The following is a 27504-nucleotide window of genomic DNA, read 5'->3' as shown; positions in this document are numbered from 1 at the left end:
TTTGAAAATTGATGCCATCAATAAATTTGTTATTTACAACGAAGATTCAACACAACCATGTGTTTTCTTTTATGAAGAGAAAAAAATTAAATTGGACATTGAAAGGAAAGGATTCAAATAGTTAAATGATAGAAGCGTGCCTTATTCTGATCACTTAAAAGAAAATTTTCCAAATGTCTATAGTAATAGTTGCGAAGATGACCTGATCATAGATAAATATGGTGCAATTAGTCATCACTCAAGTGGAGAAGATGATGCACTAAACATAGGGATTGGGTACAACAACTCTATAATAATATATCTAAGAACCAAGTTCATATTATAATGCACATTTGAACTATAAATATATTGTAAATATATTATGTTTTTATTAGTGCACATGCTATCAAACATATCACATTATTCTCTATTTGCGTTTTTACAGGAACATTTGTTCTTGTCTATGTGGGCCTGCAAACATGATTTTTATGTTGAGGATGTTAGTGATGGACACATGACACAAATTGTGGAGTGGCACTTGAGTTCAATCAATCTAGTGGTGCTAGACACCATGATCAAAAGCCTAATAAAGGGGAAGTCAGGTAACGTTGGAAAGGTACAAGAAATTATGCAAGTGGACTTCTCATCTTTTCAACGTGTTATTTTTAGTTGCAAGTGGTGGGATACCTTTGACCAAATAAATGTAAAATAAGATCATGATAGTGAGCTAATTATGTTAAGCCTAAAAAATTGTGTGTTGAAACTAAAAAGCCTCATGTTTCCCCAAGAAAAGTACAACCAGGTATTTTTAACATATATTTGTAGGATGGGGATTGGTGGTTTGTACTCTGACATGGTTTAAGATAAAAACATATTTTTGAGAACAATAATGTTATAATGTCTAGCAAGGAAGATAATTAAGGTGGTGGCATCAAAGATAGATATGTAAATTTCTTATTTCCACATTTATATTATGGATGCATTACTTTACTATGGGTATTTATAATTTGGCCAATTATGTATTTTTCTTTATTTTATAATGATGGATATGAAAATCTAACAACCATATACAACCATAATATTGAGAATACCTTATATAGTAAAAGCATAAATTGTGGTTTTGATATATTTTTATTGTCATATTTAATGTTTATTATAGGAAATTTAGGATGTATTATATTAATATATGTCTATCTTAACTTTTGAATTATTAAGCATTGATTGAGATATCACAGAGTTATAAAGAATTCATATAATACACTAGTAAAGGATTATTTTAAATTAAACTTTATTTTAAAAAATGACGATATCAAAAAGTCAAATCATAGTTTTTTATTGTTTGAAAATTTTACAATTAAAACAAATATATATTTACTTTCATGGAAATTTTATTAATTGCTTGGTTTTTGAATCATATTGGACAAATATTCAAAATTAATTGCTCAGATTTTGAATCATACCAGACAAAGATTCATAATTGATATTTGTTTGTAAGTTATATCATTCTGCAATTAATAGAATTTCTATTAATTACTTGGATTTTCAATCATACTACACAAATTTTCATAATTAATATTTATTTATCGACTCAAACTATTCTACTCTTAATCAATATTAATAGCTTTAAATTATAGTGTTCAATGGGATACCTCAGACTAATTATTATACTTTAATACTCATGAGATGGAATGGGATAATTTACAATGATTATTATGCTTTAATGATCATGGGTACCTCTTAGTGATTATTACACTTTAATGCCCATGGGATCAAATCAACAAATGTATAAAGAATTTGGTCATCTAATCTAACTATATTTATAGTACAAGAGAAAATAATTGAAATTGTCATGAATGTCACTTTATTTTAATGTTTTTTTTTTTTTAAATATGTTCTTATATTTGAAACAAGACATTATAATTATTTTCATGAATTAGTACAAGAATAAGCAAATTAATTTAAAATTTCATAAAAATCTTACTTATAATTGTCTTAGTGTTTCAATAAGAAGAATGTTATCACTATGTGCAATATTAATTATCTTAGTGTTTCAATAAGAAGAATGTTATCACTATTTGCAATATTAATTGTATTAGTGTTTCAATAAGAAGGATGTTATCACTATGTGAAATATTAATGATATGAATTATTATGGTCTATGTCACTTTGGTTGAAGGTACCTTTTATCATTTAAAAAAAATAATACAAAAAAAAATCATTATTTAATCAAGATATTCAATTAAACAATTTGTTTGACAAAATTAATTAAATATGATATAAGAATGTCTTTGGGATTTAATATGCAATATGTTATTATTATATTAAATTGTAAGGCAAAAAAATTCCTTATATTTGATAATCATGCAATTTAATTTTATCAATATTAATAAAAAGTTCAAATAAATATTTAAAAATAAAATTATGAAATATCATCGATAGAAATATTGGTTTTAAAATATTGACTAAATCATGCAATCATTGATTGAATCATTGAACCGAGTGCATAAACATATTTAACCAACATATTGTATCTTTATGGGAAACAAACAGTTTACCTTGGGTAAGAGTTAAATATTATATGATTTTAATGGTACTAAGTTTTTGCAATCCCAAACCAAATTAAATGATTTCATAAAAGCTAAAGTCAAACATTATATGGAAACTCTAAATTTAAATGAGTGTGACATCCCAAATTTAATTTAAAAATAGTGAAATTATTAATAATATTAATTATTATCATACTCATAATAAAATTTATAAATAAAAAAACAATAACATCAACATTATATGAAATATACACACACGTCAATCTTAAAAAATGACATATATAGATCTCATGTAAAATATATAGCAATCAATATGCATGTCAATTATAACTGCTAGCTAGATGTGCCACTAAAGCTATAGGTATCAATGCTTCCACTATTAAAGGTAGAGGATCTATCTGTACCCATGCAAAATAATAATTACAGAAGTGGAATATCATATAAATCTCCACCATAAATGTCTATTGTAGCTGGTATAATGGATGTGGAGAAGAGGGAGGGGCGAGGGAGGATTAGATGGATCAATGGAATATGGTATAACTAATAAGACATGTGGACAATAAATATTAAGTATCCCTTCAAGAGATAATATGGATTGGGCTAAATGCACTCTATCAAAAAGAACACATCACTTTTCATGTTACTCCATGTAATTTGGCACATGGGGGTGAATTTATTCATGCAATTCATTGCTATGCTAATATTTTATTATGTCGTATGTGTAATGAACCCACCAGTGTGGTTTAGTACCTATAATGCATTGATTAATTTTCGTAAATATGATGTCTCTTCTAAAGATGAGATGCACCATTAATGCACATCATTTAGTTTTGTGCTCCATGTTTTTTGGAGTACTAATGTGTATTTTTTAGCAATGTGTTGTGTTTTATGATGACTCTTGAGGCATCCCCTAGATGCATTGTTATGATCATTTTTTAATATGCAGTTCGATGTAGTTGGTTCTATATAATGCACTAATGTGTAGTTCTCTTTCTAAGATGATATACATCATTAATGCACACTAGTAATTTCAATGCTCCATGTTGTTTAAAGCACTGATGTGTTTTTTTAGTGGTGATTTATGTATTATCATGCATTGGTCATGGGGTATCCCATCGGAAACATCACTATATTGATTATTTAATATGTGGTGTAGTGTGATTTATTCTTTGTAATGCATTGATCGATCCATTTCACAGGCGTTGCATCTTCTAAGATGAGATGCACCATTAATGACTTTGGTAATTTTGGTGTGCCATGTTATTAGAGTATTAATGCATAATTTTTAGTAGTGTGTGTTTGTTTAATTCATCGGTTATAAGCCATCCCAATAAAATAAAACCTAGGATAGTTTTTTTAATATGTGGTATAATGTAGTGAACTAGTGCATTTTATTCTATATGACACATTGACAGATTTATTGCAAAGATGATGCCTCTCCTAAGAGGAGATCCATTTTTAATTCTCATAAGTCATTTTGGTGCTCCATATTGTTTGGAGCACTTATTTATTATCTTTTATAATGCATTGGTCATGAGGCATCCCACCAAAGGCACTACTCACCATGCTTCTTTTAAATTCACAAGAGTGACCATTCAGTGATTGTGAGCCAAACTCATGAAGTGCACTGTACATAATTTAAAAAACAAATACAAAAATATTCAAATATAAGCCAAATTGTACTTTTTGATGTGATGAAATTAAGAATAAGGAGGTAACAAATAGTTTACTAGGTCTCTCCCTACCCAAGGAAGCATGGTGACCTCATAGAGAAAAAATGAAAATGTGTATTGTCTTCCAAAATTCTAAAATGAATCAATGTAATTTAAAAAGTTATAAAACTGAGGAATCAATATTATAGATTATTGTAGACTAGATGGCCATAGAATAAGGGTGAGCATCAATGCTTGTGTGAGTGGTTGAAAGTATAAAAGGAAATGGAACATTGAAATTCAATTTAGTAATTATTTTTTTTACCCTAGCACAATGCACTAGACAGTATGACACACTAGTTCACTATGTGGTATCATCATGTACTAATAAATTATTTAGTTTTACTTTAGTATAATACACTTACATTAGGACAATTAATGCGTTGAGAGGTATCAAAATGCACTAATACACGTTTTGGAAACATAAGAGTTGAATATGCAATGCATCGTATATACAATAACAACCCAATGTTGTTAATATTTTTAATGCACTAGTTGGATTTTTGGCTATATGTCGAAAATTCAAGGCTTTAGTACTATTAAGTGCACCATTTTTTTTCGGTGTGTCAATATTGTATACAAACTAACATGGTTGTGTTTTTGAGTGCATTGACAAATATTTTGTTATTTTTTCAAATTAAGATTTTTTATTGAATAACCAACTATTATAACCCTATGAGGTGCATCCTTCACAAGTTCACTAACGCTCTTCATTTAGTGTAGAGCATTAATATGCAATCTATTTTTTAAGACAAAAAATGGTATTTTAGCATTTTATAATAAGAATAGTTATCAAGTCCCCTAGGGACAACTCAATTAGTGATGTTGGTGTTATGAATCATTATATAAACTATGCCATTTGAGGTTCAAATCCCATTGATTAAGTCACATTTGTTGAAGAGACATACACAAACACTTAAAATTTATAGTGGTAGCAATTGGAATCCACCCAATGTTAGGAGAATACAAAAAGAGCATGGTTATTGACTCAACTAGATAGAAAATAATAAGAATAATAATAACAATTATTATTGCAACTTATCAATTTAGCATTATTGCATTATGTTTATGAGTGCAGTGAGATGTTGTGACAATTTATATGCACCAATGTAAAAGCCTCCACAGAAATAGTTGGTTTCTCATCTCTATTATAAACAAAGAAGAGATAATCATTTTAGGGAGGTTCAATGAAACCCTCTATTACAAGGTGCTCTCCTCATAGTGTATCAATCTAACTAAAGCATATAATTATCTCTTTAGGATAAATTACTCTTATTCCAAATGAATAATACTATTGAAAGATGATAACAAGACTCATCGATTAGTAAGGAAATCCATAGGTTAACACTTATCTCCTTATCTTTAAGTGAAAAAAATAAATTGGGGTCAGGCTAAATGATTATCCAAATGGAAGTAGGTATGATAGGGGTAAGGGTTGAAAAGAAATGAATTGAAACATTATTCATTCAAGAAAAACATTCACAATATAGATATAAACATATAATAAGAATACCAAGTAAAACAATTAACACAATCCCAAAATTACTTAGAAAATGAAGACAAAAGAAATATTATATATATTACTAAGCTAGTGTTTAATTGTCAATTATGTTTATCTTGTGTGGTTAGGAGGAATAATCGTTATCCTTCCCACCCAGTTTTGGTTCCCATAAGTGACATGATGAGACTTGTTGTAATGGTTTCAAGCCTTGTTGTTGAGTCTAAATTGAAAAATGTATATCCCTCAAATGGAATATAAAGATGTTTCTCATGGGAAAAGAAAAAAATAAATAAAACAAAAACTAGTACTTAACCATGATATTTAAATAACAAGATTGATAAAAGTTCTTATCTTGCTTGTAGTTTGCGGTAAGAGATAAAAATGACACTATAGTCACACTACTAGTAATTTTTCTAAGAACATCCTCATGAGAGCCATAGAGATCAAATGTATTCTACACTTAGAAAGATAGCTTACATGTATCATGTTGCATCTAAAGGAGCACTTTAAGGTAAAATTTGGAAGAAGCATATTGGCTAGTATTGGGTGTTAGTACACCTATTTTGTATCTAATAACTGCTTTAGTAGTAAATAAATTAGGGATTAAGAGTGGGAACATGTTAAGTGAACCTTAGATAAAATTAATTAGATATTTCCAGTAAGTTAATAGGCTATTAATATTTCTCCTTTGTCACTATAATCCATGAAGCCTAGACCAATGGTTGTAGTGATCACTGTTTTCAAGGGATGGACCATTGTAATATATATATATATATATATATATATATATATATATATATATATAATCTCGAAAATATTTATTTATACTTTTATGGTGATTTTCCCTTTACTACATGGGTTTACCCACTTTAATATTGTGTTCCATGTTGGTATGTGAGATTGGATATAATGGTTTTGTAGTCAAAATATTATATTGACCATAGATAAATCAATAGATTATAAAGTTGAAGGTGTATAATTGAAATTTCATTTTCCCAATTAATACCAATAATGACTAAATATAACACAAAAATTGATATGTAATAAAATTAGCCCAATTGACTATTTCCATTTAGTAAAAGTTAATGCACATACGTTGTGATGGGTGCAAAATGGCCTATAAAATAAAAAGAAAAATATAGTAAATGAATTCACATTGAAGATTTGAAGCAAATAGGAAAGGCTAAATTCCTCGTAATATGTAAGTATCCATATTAAATGAAGCTATATGCATATAATGAAACATAAAATATTTGTAGTTGCATCATACTAGTAATGTGAGGCAAAGAGAGGCTAGATATTGCAAACTCATGACATTAGTATTTTTATATATTAACAATGTGAAAGAATTATTTCTTATTTGAGTGATAGGCAATTAAAATAAGGAATTTGACTACACCTATTTAAATTTTCCTTTATCCAAACTTATACTATACTACATTTTATATCACTCCATAATTATAGAAAGTAATAGGTATTGTATTATAATTTTGATGAAAATGAGTTTTTCATGTATCTACAAAAGGTTGAACTAATTTATTGATTTCTTAGAGGAGCATAATTAGGGTCTTATAAATGTAAGACATATAAGCTTTCCTCGCTTGAATAAGTCGGTTCAATTTAGTATGTTGAGTTGTAAATAAATGCCCTCAATGTATAACTTCTTTGAATGTATAAATTGGGTTTATGTTAGGAAAAGCCATATTTTTGTAAATAAAGGATTAAGTCCTTTCAAAAATTCATTAGTATTCCTCTAGGCCCTTCCCTATGTAGGTTACCCCTAGAAGCCATAAAAATCATATGACATCCATTAAGATCTTAGCATAACAAAAAGGGGAGAATTAAAAAAAGGGATTTGAAAACACATATTAGTGTTTTATAAAAGCCAATGTTCATGCAACCGTCATTATCCCTAATAATCCCTCCATGATATTTATGGTAGATAAGTTGGATAAGGTTGAGAGGATAACATGTTTGACAAAAACAATTTGTTATTTTCTCCAATCAAATATTTCAAGTAACAAAACCCATCCACCACATTGCAAAGTCAAACACCAAGTGTAGATGTGAAGGGACGTTGAGGCCATGTGCAAAGGAACTAATCAACCTTTATCTCTAATGGAATGTGTGCACACAATCCAATTAGGTTCCAAATCCAAAATAATTGTGCAAATAAATAAGTGAAAAATAAATTGGTTGTAACTTCTATATTTATGAATACATATCACATATAAAGTGCCCTCAAAATCATCATTTGTAAATAATCTATTTCCAACACTCCAAACTTGCCTCTATACTTTTCCTAATTCCAATTGGAAAATTTGTGATCATTGATTCTTTTAGGATGGAGAATTTGAAATATTATATAAACAACCCAAAATTTATTTAATTGGGATTTTCCTCTCTGTACTTTTATTCCAAGGAAAAGATTAAATGCTTCAAGACACGTATTGACTAATGAGTGGATTTTCCATCCCCTAATGTGTAGTGGAGAGTCTCATTCTCTAACATCAAAATGTATTTTTGTATTAGAAAGGATAGATGGTCTATTTTGTAAAAATAATTGTTAAGTAAGATTACACTCAAAATCCCAGCTAAATTTGATGAGTGGAAATTGAATCTATGGTAATCTTAAAATATTTTTTTTTACGATCACCTATTTCTATCGACCTAATTTATATATAGATATTAATATATCAACTCTAATTTACGAGAATCTTATGTTCATTTTATATATATATCATTGAAAGGAAAGTGACATTAAAGTATAATTGTGAAAGAAGTGACTAAAAACTCGTTAAATTATTCTTATTTTAATATATATATATATATATATATATATATAATAAAAATAATTTGATTTGTATAGTATATAATCAAATAAAATAAAGAAAGTTTTTTTTAAATTTATTGATTTTTAAAGTATTTTAAAATACTATTGTATTCTAAATTAATTTTTCTTTTAATTAAATCCATCTATATATAAAATATAATACCAAAAAAATGTTTATTATAAATAAAATCCTTGATTTTATAAAGTATTTTAAATTATAATGGTCTTTTACGAAATATTATAAATTACATTATTATAATATATTTTTATAATATTATTATATATTAATATTAATTATAAATTAAAGATTTCAAATTAAAATTATTCTAACTTAATATTTATAATGTGTATAATGTGTATGTGAATTAAACGTATAAATTTTTTATTTTTAATATTTTTATAAATAATAAGTATTTTTATTTTTTTTCCATTTTAATTTTAAAATAAGTTTATTATATAAATGATGGTATTGTATTTTTATTTTCTAATTTTTTCATTATGACCTTATATTAAGATAATTTATATATATGTAACCTATTTTCTTCGCATAAAACTATAAAATACACTTCATTTTCCTTATTAAAATTTAAAAGTTTATAATGAGCGTTCAAAAAAATTACGGACATATATATAATTATTATTTCTAAAATTATTTTTATAATTTAGTATATATGTGTAATTTTTCCAAATTTAACATATACTTTTTATATATATGACAGTTTGGAAAAAGAATATTAAAAATAAGAAATATTTTAATATTAACCATTAATAAAATATCCCATCCAAAATAAAATATTTTTTTATCAACTTTATATATTTATATAAAAAGTGATTTAAATTAAATAATTAATTTTTTTATTCCATTCATAAATGGTGTTTTCATTGAATATGGTGTTTTCACTGAATATGGAGGCAATATATTTTATTTATCCTAAAATTAACCTATGACATTTAAAGAAAAAGAAACAATAACTTTTATGCCTATACATTTATTTTTATAGGTTAGTCCGCACTTTTTACCCTTATATTTTTTAATGATTGGTTTTTTAACGACTTTTGTTTATCATTTATTTTGGGCGACTTTTTTTAAATTATAATTTTTAGCTATTATAGACATTGAGTACTTCGGAGCCTTTTAAAATTTGAATCTGTTTATGTATTCCAAAGTATATTTTGACAATTTAAATAAAATTCATGTAATTACAAATTAATAAAAATAACTTTTAGTTAAAATATTTATATATAATTATAATTATTATTTACCTTTATTTAAAAGGATGAGATAGTATAATTGTTGTTATATTGTAATTACTGGCCTTTTGTTCATTGGTTTGCTAGTGTACATGTGTGATGATAGAAAATTACAGATATAATTTCTAGAGGATAGATGGTGTTCTTTATGCTTGAATTTAACACTAACCAATCATTTAAAATTGTGATATACTTTGACATCCACATCATCATCTAGATAAAAATATAGGATCAAATATTAGAAGACCATAGTGTGAGGGATTTAAAAAATATTTGTTTAACGGAATTATTGGAAACGGAGAGTGTTTTGGTAGTATTGGAAAAGGGTGAACGATAAGTTTGTATGAGAATGGGTATTGAAATGCGGGGCGGACAAGTGATAGAGGCTTTCAGCACAAACACGTGGCACCATACAGAGAAGGGATTAAAATAAAGGCCAATTGGTGGAATAACATGAATAAAATTCATGTGAAGATGTTTGTTCAAGGAGGTACCTATGTAAGTTTAGGAATATAATTTAAGTGATATAATTAAAGTGTAGTATTATAAAGATCAAGGATTATTAGAGAATTTGAGAAAAGAGAATATTAACCCAAGTAAGTTTAAATTTTTAGGGTTAATTTTGATTTCAGTGATTATGAGTTTGATTTAAGTGGTTATGTGGTATATGGTTTTATTTAGGATATTCAAGTGACTTAATTTATTTAAGTATTTTTTTTTATTTTAAAGTTTTAAAAGTGGTAGTTTTCCCTCAACTAGTTTAAATAATCTCTTTCTTTTAGGGTTTCCAAGGTTTTTGTTGTTATTCTTTGTTACGGGTATGTTTGTTATTATGTTGTTTTAACTTTCTAGTAATTTTAACAAGTTCATAATCACTTTTTCCAAAACATTTGATTTTTGAAAAGACACATTAACATTTGTAACACAAGGTGGAAGATATAAAAAAATAAAATATATATTGGTATAAACTTAAAAGCAAATATCAAATAGGGGTAACTCCAAGTAAATGAATTCACATTTAAGATTTGAGGCATTTAGGAAATGTTTACATTTCTCATAATATGTAAGTTCTCATACAAAATGAAATTATATGATACAATGAAATGTAAGATATTTCTAATTGCATCTTATTGGTAACCCATAGTAATGTGAGGCAAAGAGATGAGAGAGATTGCAAACTCATGATATTAGAAAGTTTATATATTGACAATGTCAAAGGTTATTTTCTTATTTAAGTGATAGACAATTAGAATGGGGAATTTCATAATTATAGAAAATACTAAAACCTCATAATTATAGAAAGTATTAGCTATTGTATTACAATCTTGATGAACATGGAATCTTCCTATATCTACAAAAGGTTGAACTAATTTGTTCATGTCTTAGAGGAGCATAATTAGCATCTTAACTGAGGAAGACGTATAAGCTTTCCCCCCTTGAATATGTTGGTTCAATTTATTATGATGAGTTATACATCAACACCCTTTATGCATAACTTCGTCAAATGTATGTGTTGGGGTCATGTTAGGGCAAGGCACATTTTGTGTAAATAAAGCTTTGCGTCCCCTCAAAAATCAACTAGTATTTCTTTAGGTCCTTCCCTATTTAGTTTACCTCTAGAAGCCCATAAAATTCATGTGACATCATTAAGATGTTAACATAATAGAATGGGGGGAATTGGAAAAAGGGGTTTGAAGACATGAATTAGTGTTTTGTAGAAATTCAATGTTGGTGCAACCTTCATTTCCCCTAATAATTCCTCTAGGATATTTTTGACAACTTAAGTTGGATAAGGTTGAGAGGATGGAATTTTGTTATAAAGTGTTTGTTATTTTCTCCAATCAAATTTTCAAGTAACAAAACCCATCCACCATATTCCAAAGTCAAACACCAAGTGAGATGTGAAGGGGTATTGAGGCCATGTGTAAAGGATTTGATCAACCATTATCTCTAATAGGATGTGTGCACACAATCCAATTTGGTTCCAAGTCCAAATGAATTGTGAAAATGAGCAAGTGAAAAATAAACTATTTGTAACTTCTATATCTTATAGATACATATCACGTATAAAGTACCCACAAAATCATCCTTTGCAAATATTATTTGTTATGAAAATATCGATATCTCTAATCCATTTTCAATACTTAAAACTTTCATCCATATTTTTCCTAAATCCATATGGAATGTTTGTGATGACACATTCCTTTTGGATTGAGAAATCTTATATACTACATCACAAACAACCCAAAATTTATTTTACTAGGATTTTCCTTTCTGTACGTTTACTCCAAAGAAAAGGTTAAATGCTTCCAGACTTATATTGGCTAATGAGATGATTTTCCATTCCTTGAAGTGTAGTTATGAGTCCCCTCTAACATCTAGTGTACACTCCTATCTACATCAAGTGCATGTTTATATTAGATTGGGAAAATGGTATATTTTGTAAGAAAAATTGTTAGGTAAAGTTTCCCGCAAAAGAAGAGCTAAATTTGATAAGGTAATTAAATCCAATATAATTTTGAAATAAATATTTTTTAACATTACCTATCTCTCAAAAGTTATTCAAATAATATTAACTCTAATTTACATATAAATATTAGTATATCAACTTTAATTTACATAAATCTTATGTTCATTAATTATTTCCATAATTTAAATATGTTGGAAAATAAAATAAAATAAAATATAAAATGGTATATGAATCTTATGTTCATTAATTAATTTCATAATTTAAATATATTAAAAAATATAATAAAAATATAGAATGTTATATGAAATAAGCTAATCATCCAAAAAAAAGTACTTCTTCCATTTCTTTAATAATTCATTAAGGGAAGTCATTAAGCTTAAAGCTCAATTTTGAAAAATGTAACCTTGGTAGAAATTACCTTCATAATTTAAATATGTTAAGAAATATAATAAAAATGTAGAATGTTATATGAAATAAGATAATCATAGAAAAAAAAATTACTTCTTCCATTTCCTTAATAAGTCATTAAGCTTAAAGCTCAATTTTGAAAAGGTAACCTTCGTAGAAATTACAAGTTATGTAATGTTTCTTATTTTATATATTATGTTTCAAAATTATCTTTGAATATTTATGTTTAATTAATCGATATATAATTATTTATATTTGTAATTTAATTACAAAAATATGGTTATAATTAAATACTTTTTCAAAATTTAATTTTTTTATCCTATTAGAATTATTTAAAAAATTATCATTATCTTTTATGAAATATTATATTATATTATATATTTTTTATTAAATTATATATATATATATATATATATATATATATATATATATATATATATATTTCTTCCTTTTTTATTTAAAAATAAATATTTTAAATATTTTAAATATTCTATTTTTATTTTCTAATTCTTTTGCATTATATTAAAGTAATTTGTACCACTTCCAAATGCAACATATTACAATTATAAAGTTGTTCATACAAATTTTAAATAAGTGTAATAATTTATTCATTTTTGTTTATTTAACTACTTAATTAAATTATGGTGGCAATTATGTAATGGCATTATATTGTGCTATTATAAAAATTATTATTATTATAAGCTAATTTTTATCTATTTTTATTCTCTTAATATAATTTTTATATCTTACAATTTAATTTAAAACCACATAAAATTAGCCACCACCAAATTAAAAAAAACAATTTACAATTAAAAAAAATAATTTCAAAATATTCAATTTAATATATATATATATATTTTTCCAAACTAATTAAAATTCAATTAAACGTCAAAGCTTTCACCAACATAAAAAAACATAAAACTTTATATATATATATATATATATGAAATTATTCTTTGTCTCAAATTTAACATGAAATTTATATGTGGTATTTAGAAAAGAATATAAAATATTTCAATGTTGACCATAAATAAAATATCTTAATGTCCATTTTAAATAAAATATTTTTTATCAACTTTATATATTTATAAATATATATAAAGTAATTCAAATTAAAATAATTAAAACTTTTTATTTCATTCAATAGTTTTTTCATTGAATAGGAAGGGATATAATTTATTCAAAATAAAATTGACATGTGACATATGGAGAGAGAAAAACAAAAAGAATAAAAATAAAATCATGTTAATTTCCAGTCAAGTATAGGTGAAAGGGAATCAAATTCCTTAAATTTTATATTGGAAAAAAAAAAAGAATACACTCCTTGGAATATAATATCTCTCTTTTAACACATAAAAAATCCATAATTAAGATGAATTAAACTGATTTAAATTATGCCCACTAGCACTCCTTTGAGCAAAAATTCATTATGTTAAAGGTTGGTGTAGTTGAGGCCATGTGGGATCCCCACATGATTTTGAATGCTACAACTTAGATGCCCATGGGTCGTGTTTCTCAAGCCAAAGGTTAAATCTCACACAAACACACAAAAAATGATTTAAATTACATATAACGGTCAAAAAGGATTAAAAGTATCCATTTAAATATTTCTATATTTGAATGAAAATACCTTGATCTATGTTTCCTTTCATACCTTGATCTATGTTTCCTAAACGTGATGACAAAGTGGTTGGTACTATGGGATGTTATCCCTTGCCAAGCTTCAAATCCGAGAGGAGAGCATCTTTTCCCTTTATAAGGATCAAGGAGTGGAGGGGAGGACATCGTTTCCCCTCATAAGGATTTAGGAGTAGGCCCTAGAGAGTTGTCACCTTAACAAATTACAAATTCACCATGGTAAAAAAGGAAAAATATTACAATGATTAATATAGCTTTTATGGCTATGCATTTCTTTTTGAGATTAGATAACACTTTCTTTCCAAATTTTCGTATGAGTAGGTTTTTAATGACTTTTGTGAGGCATCAAATACTTTGAATTTTAAATCTATTTATACATGTTTTTTGAATAATTTAAAATAACAATGTGACTAAAATTGTATTATTATATTAAAAAAACAACATAATATATTTATACTTCACTTTGTTTACATTTATAATAGAAAAAACTATAAAAAATTATTTTAATTTAAATATTTATATCTAATTATAATAATTATTTATTTATATTTACTAGGATGCGGGTGTCATTGAGGTCCATTTAAGATGGAGTTACTCCCCACGGGCAGCTGTGCACTCTCGCGAAGATCCCATAAACCCACCGCAATTGAAATGAATGTCAATGGGTATAGAATAATGGTCAGGCATTCAACATTGAATGCGCGCTCAGCTCGAGAGCCCGCACAGGTTGATTTATCCATGGCTCGGCTTCTGGTTTATGCTATCGCCCTCCTCGGCTCCTTCTATGTCCGTCTTCTTTTTTCCCCGCACCCCTGCTTCGTTCTGGCCGCTTGGGAGCTCATCTGGTATATGGTTTCGGCCTGGTCCGCCTACTCTCGGCCCTATCCCATCTGGTCCTGCTTAATTCCCTTCCCAGGTCTCTCTGTTAGTTCGAAAATGGTGCGACGTCGTGGAGTTTCTCGCCGTGGAGGCACCACTGGCAATCGTGGCCGCGCTTCTCAATCTGCCCCCCAGAATATAGTTCCACTGGCCTCAGCCTCCCCGTCCTCTCCGCCTTCTGATCATGGCAGGCCCTTCCCGCACAATTCCTTCCAAACCACCCGTTTCAAATTCCACAGTAGGCTCAATAAACCCGTTCTGTCAGCCAGTATTACAGTGATCTTAGCTGAGGAGGAGGATAAGCCTAGTAGCTCTGTCCATACCACTATGTCTCAGTCTCAGGACGATAGCGTTCTTCAGGGAGATGTGGCTGGCGTCGTGTTCAATGGTGACAATATGCAGGAAGAGGGGAATGCGCCTGAAGCTCCTCAGCCTCCAGTGGACTCTACATAGCGCAATTTGCCTGCAGTTGAGCCGGAGCATCCTCCCGGTGGCATTCTGAATTTGGAAACTCCTCCAGGTGGCGGCGACATGGGAGATGAAGACAACGCGGTCGTCACGTGGATGGGCTCTCCTAGCTAGGTGGAAAGGGATGCTCTAGACGCTCAGAAACATGTTTGATGAATTTGGTACAATGCCCACTGATGGCAGTCTCTTTTCTGGTCATTTTCATCTTTCTGTTATGCTTCTCTCGATAATGGTAATTCTGTTTTGTTTTAGCTCCTGGTTTGGTAATGATACTCGCCATTATAGTCCTATGAATTGTATCAGGTCATGGCTCAGAAAGCTATTGTTTTTGTCAAATTTTGTATATGGCCATCAAGGCATAATGTTTATCAGTAAAGCCATAGTCGTCGATAGTACTGCGGTGATAATCACAGCTCTCGTTCACACTTTTTTCTGTAAGGGATTTGAAAAATATGTCTTAAGTTTTCTCAATCCCGAGATGGTTGTCAAAGGGGTTTATGTGTATGTTGACGGATAGCTTCAGCCCCCTCTGAGGTCTTGACCTCTTTGTACATATATTTTTCTCTTTTTTAATAGAAGTAGCCTTTACGAAGAAAAAAAAATTATTTATTTATATTTGTTTCATTTACACAACTTAATTCCTCTTTTTGTTTTTCCTGAGTTGGGAAAACCTATCAACTTAGCTGTACAGTTATTCAAGGAAAACCACACCACCTAGAATCACATGGTGGTGGTCCTTAAGCGGGCAGGTTTTCACTAGTGTAGTGGGCCTTTAACCTATTTCCTTAGGTCCAGGGAAGCTGGTGGTCCTTTAAGGGACACCCTCTCACTAATGTCATGGGTGGTTAACCTATTTCCTTAAGTCCAAGGAACGAGCTCTTAGCCAATAAGAAGCAATTTTATGACATACTTCAGCCCCAAAATCCCCTATTGTTAAACTAGAAACTTAACCAATTACTTATTCCTCTTTGCTTAAAACAAAATATTCACTTATATTTAAAAAAATGTAAATATGGTTATAGCATGTGTAAATATGATTATATTGTAATTAGTAGCGTTTTGCTCAATGGCTTTTAAAAAAGGTTGAACTCCATGTTTGACGATGGAAAATTACAAAGTATACTTCCATGGGATAGATGTTGTTGTCTGTGCTTCATTCAATCACTAACTAATCATTTTAAAATTGACATATACTTGGGCATCTATATCATCCTCTAAATACTACCTGATCAACTGTGCCCAGAACAGAATGTGAGGGATTAAAAAAACATTTGTTTAACGGAATTATTGGAAAGTGCGAGTGTGTTGGTAGTATGGAAAAGGGTGAACGACAAGTTTATGTGGGAATGGGTATTGAAGTGCGGGCTTCTGGATTAACTGATAGCGGCTTTCAGCACAGACTTGGGGCACGAGACGGAGAAGGGATTAAAATAACTGTAGTAGATTACTAAAATGATTTAGATACTAAAATATTACGACAAGTTCTAATCATTCTCAGGCTAATGGTAGAAATTAAATGGTTTCTTTTTGTGAATAGCGAAAAAGAGTTTTTTAGATGGTTTATTTTGTGCATAGGTAAAAAAAGGTTTTTTTTTTAAGAATTAAGGTGAGTTTAGATTTCAATGTTAGATGGAAAACTGATCTGTTTAGTGGTCAAAAAGAGAAGATCTGATAGTAAAAAAGAGAAAGATCTATCCAGTAGTAAGTAAAAAACTGTTATTTAAAGAGTGTTTTTTAAGAACTAAGATAAACCTAAATCAAAACCAACCTTAATATGGGATAAAAGAACAATGTGCTCATGAATAAGAGGCTCTCATTTTGCTTATTGCTTAGGTGAATAAAGAGTTTATTAAAGCGGTAGTTATACAGACAAGAATCTTGAATCACTGAAACCAATATTTGCATACGTTTGCCTTCTCTAAAACGACTGACAGACGCAGTTTTTTCTGCAGAGCTGCTGTATGCGTGCACGGAGTTTATGGATTTCATTTCATTACAGGCAGCCTATGGAACAGAGCAGAGCGTGGCTTTAGCAATTGGAATCTACGTGCGGTCAGTGACTGCAAACAACCAGTTAAAATTGAGGGGCGTAATACGTTCCGTAATACGATCGGGACGGGATGGTTTCGGTTCGTAAGAGAGGAATTAGGGTTAGGTCACTGATAAAATGTTGGAATGTGTGTCTTAGGGTTAGTGACAGTCGGTCATACATGTATTATTAAAGGTAGATGGTAGGTAGAAAAGGTAGAGAGAGAAGGATCGAAAGGCATTTTTCAAAGGGTAAGAAATGGTGGTGGTGTAAACGCTGGACCCGTCCTCGTGGTGTGGTGCGGCTGCTTCTGACTCTTTACTGTCGTTGTCTCAGACTGTCTCTGCCTCTGCCTGTGCTCGCGTCAGCTGATGGAGGATAGTGCAAGCAAAGAAAGGCCAAGGTGAAGAAGCACTATGGATCAGCAAAATGCTTGTCTGCCTATTTGTCTACACCTACTTTTCCATTAAGGAAGTTGAGGTTGAGGTTGAGGTTGCGGTTCAGGAAAGTTTTTCTGCTGTGTTGTTGGTGCCAAAGTTCTACTGTGTAGAGTTTGAGTTTGAGGGTTACTGTGCTTCTATAATCTGCAGGCAGGCAAGTATTTTGCTTAGGTTTTCTGTGATTGATGTATAGTCTTTTGCAATATTTCCAACCCACAGGGAAGTAGTTCCAACATTCCACAGGGAAGCAGCAGAGCTTAATTGTATGATTTTCTTTTTCAACTGAAGAAATTGTGTTGAAGCAGTTCTCATGCATACATAGAAGCGTCCAAGATTAATCACGAGACCTATTAGAATAAAATCACAATTATAACTGGAAGGCCTTTTTAGATTGATTTTCACAGAAGGGTTTGAGATTTTTAGAGGGGTTGAATGAGATGAGGATAGTGGCAGAAGAAGAAGATTATGTTTGTAGGGTCAGATACAGTTTGATGCTGTGCAGATAGACAAGAAGAAGGTTGCAGAAATTGGGCACACTGTACTGCAATGGACTTAGGGGGCCAACATGGAGCAGCAGGAGGCCAGATCCCGATGCCCATGCCCATGTCCACTGGCAGCTTTATACATGAGTCCGCTGCTAGTCTCTTGATCAACAATGTTAGTGCGGGTCATATAGAGGAAGAGCAGCAGATAAAGTCCAAGAAGACTGTTAGGTATCGAGAATGTATGAAAAATCATGCAGCTGCCATGGGAGGGAACGCAACAGATGGGTGTGGAGAATTCATGCCCAGTGGCGAAGAAGGCACCTTGGAAGCCCTCAAGTGTTCTGCCTGCGATTGCCATCGTAATTTCCACCGCAGAGAAGTGGAGGGGGAGCCTTCTTGTGATTGCAATTTCCGAATTAGGGATCAGCTCAATCGCAAGAGGTCTGGAGTTCTAGTCTCGTCTCGTGCAGTACCTGGCACTGCTGCTGCTGCTGGCCCTCCGGATCCCTTTGCTTTTCCTCCGAACAATCTGCTCCCGCGGCTGCCTTCTCAGGCGATCATGTCCTACAGCACCGGGCCCTCTGAATCGGATGAGCTGGAGGGCACCTTCCTGTCACGTCCCGCCATTCTCAAGAAGCGTTTCAGAACCAAGTTCACGCAAGAGCAGAAGGATAGAATGCTGGACTTTGCAGAGAAAGTGGGGTGGAGAATCCAAAAGCATGATGAGCAGGCGGTACAGCAGTTCTGTCAAGACATTGGTGTGAAAAGACGCGTGCTCAAGGTCTGGATGCACAACAATAAGAACACGTTAGGGAAAAAAGAATGATTAATTGCATACTTATCTATGATTTTCGAGCATAACAAACACTTAGGCAATTTGCTCTTATTGCTCTTCTAATTCCTTTCTAGGTATGCATATTATGTAGTAGAACAGACTGAACTGGCCACTGTAAGACTCATAGCTAGCAATGGGCTGCATTCAAAGTAGTATTTTTCAAAGAACAATATCAAATCTAGATCAGTACATTACACATGAGATCTTATTTTACTGATGTCTGGACTTTAGTGTATGAATTGATTTATGTTACACATTCCTGAGAATTTCTCCAGGATGGTACTTGAGAATCCTAATTGCTTTACATTTCTCATTCACAAATCATGATATGGAATTGAAATATTGTTTCTTAATTTTTTTAACTTTGACATGCGTCGTTGCCCATGAAAGCCCTTGTGGTATTTGGATGGCATGTTTCAGCTGGTTAATCGTTCGCAGGTGATGTGGGCACCAGACTCATTTGCAAGTTATGTGGGTTAATCATGTTTCAGATGGTTAATCATTTGCAAGCTTTATGCATAACCAGACTCTAGATTACAGGTATGGGGGCACCAATATTGTTTCTATTGATCTTCATGAAAAATGGTATGTCTGTATAATGGCAGGGCTAGCCGTAGGGCGTGAGAAGTCCCTGTACGTTCGAAGGAAACGTACTTCCCGTGAGAGTAAGCTGCAATATTAGTACAGTAGTACTCAACAGCAAAGGCTGGTCTGCTGCTGCTGATTGACAACCTTCATTTCTAACAAATATTTTCGGTACTAAATCACATATAGATGATTTAGATTTTCATGTCGATCTCTTTCTAACCATTTAAATTTATCCTGGCTCATTGCCATGGTTCATTAACAGGATATAGATAGATAGCTGAACTAGAAAACTAATAAATAGCTAAAATGCAATAGCATAATCCCTAAAGTCAAAATATTTTCATTTATTTATTTATTAGTTTCCTAGTGATTTAACTGTGCCTTTAGCCCAACCCACTTGAATCTTCCCCCTACTTGACCTCTGCAGGCCTTGATCTGTCTTCTAAACAATGGATCCCCTCCAGTACTGCAGCTGAAAGTAATTTGAACAGTATTCCAGGTATGTGGAGGCTTCTGAACTTCAACTGGTTCATATTTAGGTTTCACTCGCTATACAAGGCAGGCAGGTTCATGTGGCATTTTAAGATTTTATTGTTCTCTATGGTCTCTTTTCAATGAGCAGTTTGACACTAGGTTGGTTCTGTCATGCGTGTAAAACCTAATATTAAGCTACAAAGATCAATATTTGATGCAATAAAATGTCATTTTGGTTTAGTTGCATTGTCCAGACAGATCAAGATTACGCAATCCAAGTTACAATCTTGAGATGGGCGCAGCAACATAGTGTAGTGATTCGTTAACATACTTAATTCAAATATTTCTCCGCGATTCATAGAATAAGTAAATGGAAGACTTTGATAATGTAATTACATTCTTGAAGTAGAATTTTCTTGAATGTTAATAAAATCAGACTAGATTTATTCAACTTGGGATTTAAGACTTTGATAATGTAATTACATTCCTGAAGTAGAATTTTATTGAATGCTAATAGATTTATTCAACTGAAATTTATCATGCCTTGAGAGACATTAAAGTTGTAAACCTCTTCTCATTTTCTACCCTCTAAATTTTAATATAATAATATAATAAGTAATTATAAATATATATATATATATATACAGCACATAGCTAGTAGAGTGCTTATTAATCCAAACAAGGGTTGAAGCCATGCACTCATCCTTCTCTTAGATGTTTGCCTCTTTCTTTTTTATATTTTTTCCTCCTAACCCATTAGATTTTTTCCTCCTAATCCATTTAGACTTGAGAAAATATGTTGCAATACTTAATTTGTGTATTTTAAAAAATAAACAATAAGAATTGTTTTAAAATTTAATTAGAAAAGATATAACAATATTAATAATATATTATTATGTTTAAATTTAGTAATAAAAAATTACAATATTTTATTATATTTAAATTTAATAATAAAGAAAATTAAAATGTTTCATTATCTCCCTTAATTTGATATCAATTTTTATTTATAATTTTAAAAGTAATATGTCAAAAAATGTCATTACTTTGACTGAATAGCACATAGCCTTGCACATAGCCTTCCCACTGAGCTGTAAAATGCACCTAGGAACACAATCATTCTTGAATCCTTGTACCGCAAAAGGTATGCCAAGTTCCCAGAATAAACGCATAGTTTCGTTAGAATTTATGTTTGGTAATATCAGAACATTAAATTTTCCATGGTTCTCTGGCTATAGTCTATATATCCCTTCGAGGTCAGTACTCAAGGAAAATTATTAATTAGATGATCTTGCATTTCTTGTTCCAACTTTGGAACGGTAACTCGAGGAACCCAATTTTGCGCACCTAATCTGCAAAATATCTATGCAGTAGGTTGCTTTTCTGCCAGGTTCTATGTCAATCCTAGCCATTGTTTATTATCTAGTAAACAATAACTTTCAGATTTATGATCTGAATGTTCTCTAAGCCATCAAACAGCTCGCTACATCAGCGACGGTTATTTATTACATGTCAGCTCTATTTTTTTCTTTGCTTAGATCAGTATCAAGTCTATTTCAAGTATAAATTTCTTGAACCAGTGCTAGGGAAGAAAATTCATTTTTGTAACGCAAATTCGTTTTTGTTGCGAATTACACTATCCATCTGATCGCCGTCGTCCTAATTAAACATTTTTTGCATTTTTTTTCGTTGTATGGGAACAGTATGTCACTAGTGCAGAAATATTTTCAGAACTAGGTATTGGAAAAAAGTACCCGTAGGGCGCTTGCTTGCTAATTCATTATCATTATGGTTATTATATGGATAACAAATATCGGAGAAAATGGGCCAAAAAAAACATCTATGTAGCACAATCACATTTACTAAAATAGTTGATATATCAGATCCCTACATTTTTCACCTTCAGTTTATGGAAATGATTAAATAAGCGATTATAAATGTGATTGCACTACTTACCTCTATAACAAAATATTAAACACTTATGTTCCAATTCAATCCAGTATAAGAAACGTCGCATACCATGTAACATTGCGACAGATGTTTTTCAGGTTTTGTAATTACGATCGATCTGTTATATTACGGTTTCTGTAAACAAATGGCAGAAGCAATTCTTTTTTTGGTAGTTCGTCTCTGTGTAGGAGAGCGTTAGCTTTGTTTTACAGTGAAGCAGCTGAATTTTTGGTAGTGCTAATTTTTGGCAGTTGAGATGTTTGAGTCAGCTGTATTTTTGGTAGCAGTTGAGATGTTTGAGTTCAGAGCATGATGCATGCCATACATTCAATATTCAATCTGAGTTTACTCTCTTTATGGTACGGTTCTGCCCGTTTGTTGGTCAGTAAATGTTTGTACCGAAAATTAAATCCCCACACTACAACAGTTTCTTGGAGGTAAAGCACTTGCCGTTGCCATCTGCCATCCTGCTCAACATAGCCGGGACAAGTTAACCATGTGTCGAAGCAGATGTGTACTGCGTGCGTACTTCATAAGTCAAAGCTTTGAAGTTCATTTCATTTAAACGTTGATTTCGCCTTGGATCCCTTCGCCGTAATGCCAAACGAAAGACGCTACTGTAATTTTTCACGCCATCTTATTTTGTCGTACGTTTATGTTTGCCATTTTCGCCTTGACATGATACCTAAATATTGAGCATTACCAAACGTTTTAAAAATTAATTAATAAGGCCAAAAACATATTGGTTGTATTGTAATAAGTTACAAAAGTATAGTCAAACAGAGTTTGAAAAGAGCCAGTGTACAATATCCAAAGGTTTATAAATAGTACTTACGAAGTGATGTATTTTATCCCTATCTCTATAATATTTGTATTTTGTAATGTATTTATTATGGTTGGTTAGAAGCTTCTTATCGAAGAAATAATATTATTTATTCACATATAGATTATTTATATATACATAAGGTAATATAGTAAAAAACTTAGAATTATTAATATAAAAAATGTTTTATACCAAGAAAGTATTGGTTAGTTGTAATATAGAAGTTTAGTAAAATTGTTTTATCTTTTTATGTTTAATGTGTGATTTCCTTTTTAACGAAGTATTATGTACCATGAGATTAAAGTTTCAAATCTTTTTAATTTATTTATACTCAACTAAAAATTCTCAATGTTTTATGCTTTAATATAATATTTATGCTCTAATATAATATGTCAATATTGAAAAATCATTTAAGGTAATTTATCTTAAAATAATAATAACTTGGAGGAAACTTCATATAAATATCTTGAAATTTATCTTCATCACAAGCTTTACTAGAATTATAGCATTGAAAAAGGATAAATGGACACCTTAAAGCTTATTATAGACATGAAAAACCTTTAGCTATGAGATAAGAAGAAACTTCTCTTTGAGACACACATCACTACTATTATTTTATATAGTTGTGAAATTTGAGGCTATTGCATCTCTATGAAATTGTTGAGAAAGAGCAAATCCAAAAGTGTTTTGTAACTTATAATCTCAAAATTCAAGTAAATACTCATTATTCGATCATCCTAAAAAAAATCCTTTCACCCATTAACAACATCTATGACAAGGCTTTTTTAATGTACAAGAACTAGATAAGCAACATCTACAACAAGAGACATCCTAAGATTGCTTCAAATTCTATTTTAAACCACTAGCTACTCAAGGGTGGCATAGAGATGCCAAGTCTTGGCTAATTCATTGGGGAGTAAAGAAATGGGACACTCTAGAAAATAATCATAATGTTAAAATATTATTACATATAAATTTGAGGAGACTTGAAGGTGACATAAATAGTTATAGTAATAAGAAATTAAGATATTATAAGGAGGTGATCAACCTTAATATAGAAGATTAAAGTATCTCTTTTTTTTTACTAGTGTAAAGATGTTAGAAATATATATCACTACTAGGGGGGGGGGGGGGTGAATCAGTAGTGATAGCACTTAAACAAATTTCGACAACCATTTAAACTATTTAAATTTTCTTAAATTTGAAACACATAGAGATATCTCAACACCAAAACATAACACAAAACCATAAAAGATAATCAACACATGAGGCACATAGATTTATGATGAAAACCCTCATGGGGAGAAAAACCATGTGTTGTTGTTGTGTTGCTCCTCATTCTCTTACTATTATAAATCAAATCTTTTACATATTCTTCCATCTCGCCACCACCAACTAGGAGCCACTACTCCTATGAACAATATTGTTGGCCACCATGATCTGGGAAGTCTCTACTTACATGACTTTGCAGGCCACCACCTGTTAGAAGCCACCATTCCCAATAAGCCTTACCAAACCACCTCTAGACTATCGAACCACCAATGGATTCAGATCTTACTCCCAATATATTATTTTGTAAGGAGCCACCATTCTTATATTGTTCAACCACTATTGAATGAAGTCCACCACCTCTTCAAACTTAGAGAGCGACGCTTTCATTCATTCTCAAATTTGACTCAAAGGAGAACTTCACAACTCAACAACAACACATGGGTCCTCTACAAAATAGAAAATCTATCCAAACACAAACATTGCATACAAAACAATAATATGGTGAATGCACTAGCAACAACCATATACAACAATTGATCTTCAATGATCCTTACTTCATCTCCACACTCTCTGCATAAAATGTTAGATGAAACATGTTTCTGCTACCTTCTACAACTTCTACAAATGGCTTCAGATTTTCTGCATAATGTCCCTCAAAACTTACACACTGTTCTCTTCTTACCCACTTGCTCAATCAACAATACATCCAACCAAAACTCCTCAAAGGATTCTCCTATAAATAATTTTGTAGAGTGATAAAAATAATAATTGCAATTAGAGTAATGGAGAACTAATCATGTATATTCGCATGCTCTTGAGTTGTCGAGTACTTTGATCCTTGACTTGATCTTCCATCTTCTTCATTCAATTAGAGACTTATCCTTGACTTAATTACCTTCTAGAATGAATACTAATTCAAATCAACTCTAACGCATTAAAAACCATGGGCAAATACCTTGAGAAATACTTATGTTATTTGATATACGCACTTAAATAAGAATTTCCCCTGAAAAACTATCTTTGTTGGGATCGTAATTGCTTCTGAGAGACGATCATGGCTAGGATAACATATGCATCCCTATGATGTTAACAACATCTTCGCTTGGAGCATAACTGCTTCCTAGAGAAGATACTTTAACTCACTAAGTTTGCAACCTTCTTGCTTCCAAATTTGCACCTCAACTTCAAGACATAATTGCATCAGATCAAAGATAATTCATTTCTAGTTGACCAAAAATCATGAAGGTCACCATCATCATCAATGATAACACAAATAGTGCTAAGTCCTTGTTGACACGAATTCCAACACAAGAAAATGAACAATGCTATTAGAATAAAAAAAATCACATGCTTTATAGTGAAAAGAGGTTAGACAATTCCTAAAATATTGTGGGTTGAAAGAATTTCACCATCTTTGTGACATTAAGAAGGGGGAATTAAGATGGTTTAATATGAAAAACACTCTCTTATAATGTCATGTGTACACCCACATTAAATCACACTTTAAAAATATTTATTATAATTTCGACCTTCCTAATCTTTTAACTCATGCCTAAATTTTGGTGATTTATGAATAGGAATTTTTAGCATAGAAATAAAACTTTAAAGTAAACCAACTAATTTCTAACCATTTTAAAAGTTTCATAAACCAATTTTGGTCTCAGTGGATGTCAACCACTACCACCATCATATATTTAGGATTTAATAAACACAGACACATACACACACATATTTATATGATGAAAGAACATTGATAATCAATGTTTTCCTATTACTATTTCACATTTATTCAAAATGTGTGTTTTAATGCATTTCCTTAGTGGAGTCTCTCTCTCTCACACGTTTATATGACATCAATAATTAATGTTTTCCTATTACTATTTCACATTTATCCAAGATGTGTGTTTTAATGCATTTCCTTAGTGGAGACATAAAGACATGATGGATTTTCCTTTCTCCCTTTTTCTCTAAGATGTCTCTACATTGAATGGATGAGTCTATAACCATTGAGGAAGAATTGACCATAGCCATTCAATATTTTCTTAGATAACTAGGGACTTTGTTTCGTTTCTTGGATCAAAATTGATTAATAATGCCCTTCATCTAATTAAGAGGGTTACTCACTATGATTATCATTTGCAATTTTTCATCACCATCCATAGGGGGAGTTGAGTACCTAAGCTAACACTATTACTTTGAGTATTTGTGCTCATGTCATTGGTTTCAATCTTGCTACTTATTGTTTTGGATTAAATTTAAAAGTTTCTTTAATGTTTGTCATCCTTTAAATTTAATGGTTAAAATTTTTCTTAAAAAAATATGTAAATGTTCTATATATAAACAATTCTTGCAACCAAAAAATCATGTTCTCCTATATATAAACAATTCTTGCAACCAAAAAATCATGTTCTCCTCGAAAAAATTTCTCATTCAATAAAAAAAATTATCCAACGATAAAATAAATAAAAATATTACAACATAAATTATTAAATTTTAATAATTAATGAATAGAAAAATTCAACAATGTCTCGAACAAAAGAGTAATTATCACATCTGTGATGGTTGTGTAAAAGCCATTATCACATTTATGATAATTGTGTGAAGACTAACTCTACCCCAAACCCATTATGAATCTCTTCCAATACCATATTTCCAGCTTTCATGTTAAGGAAAAAACCAACCAAGAAAGTTTTAAGACAAATATATAAGATGGTTTGAATTCTCTATGGAATTAATCTATTGATGAAGTTTTTTGACTCATACGTAGAACCCAGTGTATCACCAAATGGAATCATGATTTTATTACACACTATATATATATATTTTCAATCTCACCACTACGAAGATGCATGGCTAAGATTTCCTTATTAAAAAAAAAAAACCTTAAAAATAATGTTGCGACGTCTAAAGCCCCTCCACAAATCTT

At 30.6% G+C, this 27504-nt stretch overlaps 1 pseudogene; it reads left to right on the top strand.

The window, feature by feature from the left end:
• The first annotated feature begins 17547 nt into the window (after positions 1-17547).
• Positions 17548-19798, top strand: LOC149206134 (zinc-finger homeodomain protein 2 pseudogene; annotated as a pseudogene).
• Positions 19799-27504: the final 7706 nt, after the last annotated feature.

The sequence above is a fragment of the Pinus tabuliformis genome, chromosome 1_2 (assembly GCF_031772625.1).
Source record: "Pinus tabuliformis cultivar Carrire ecotype Pingquan chromosome 1_2, CPIR1, whole genome shotgun sequence".
NCBI lineage: Eukaryota > Viridiplantae > Streptophyta > Pinopsida > Pinales > Pinaceae > Pinus > Pinus tabuliformis.
This window is presented reverse-complemented; position numbering and strand designations above follow the sequence as displayed.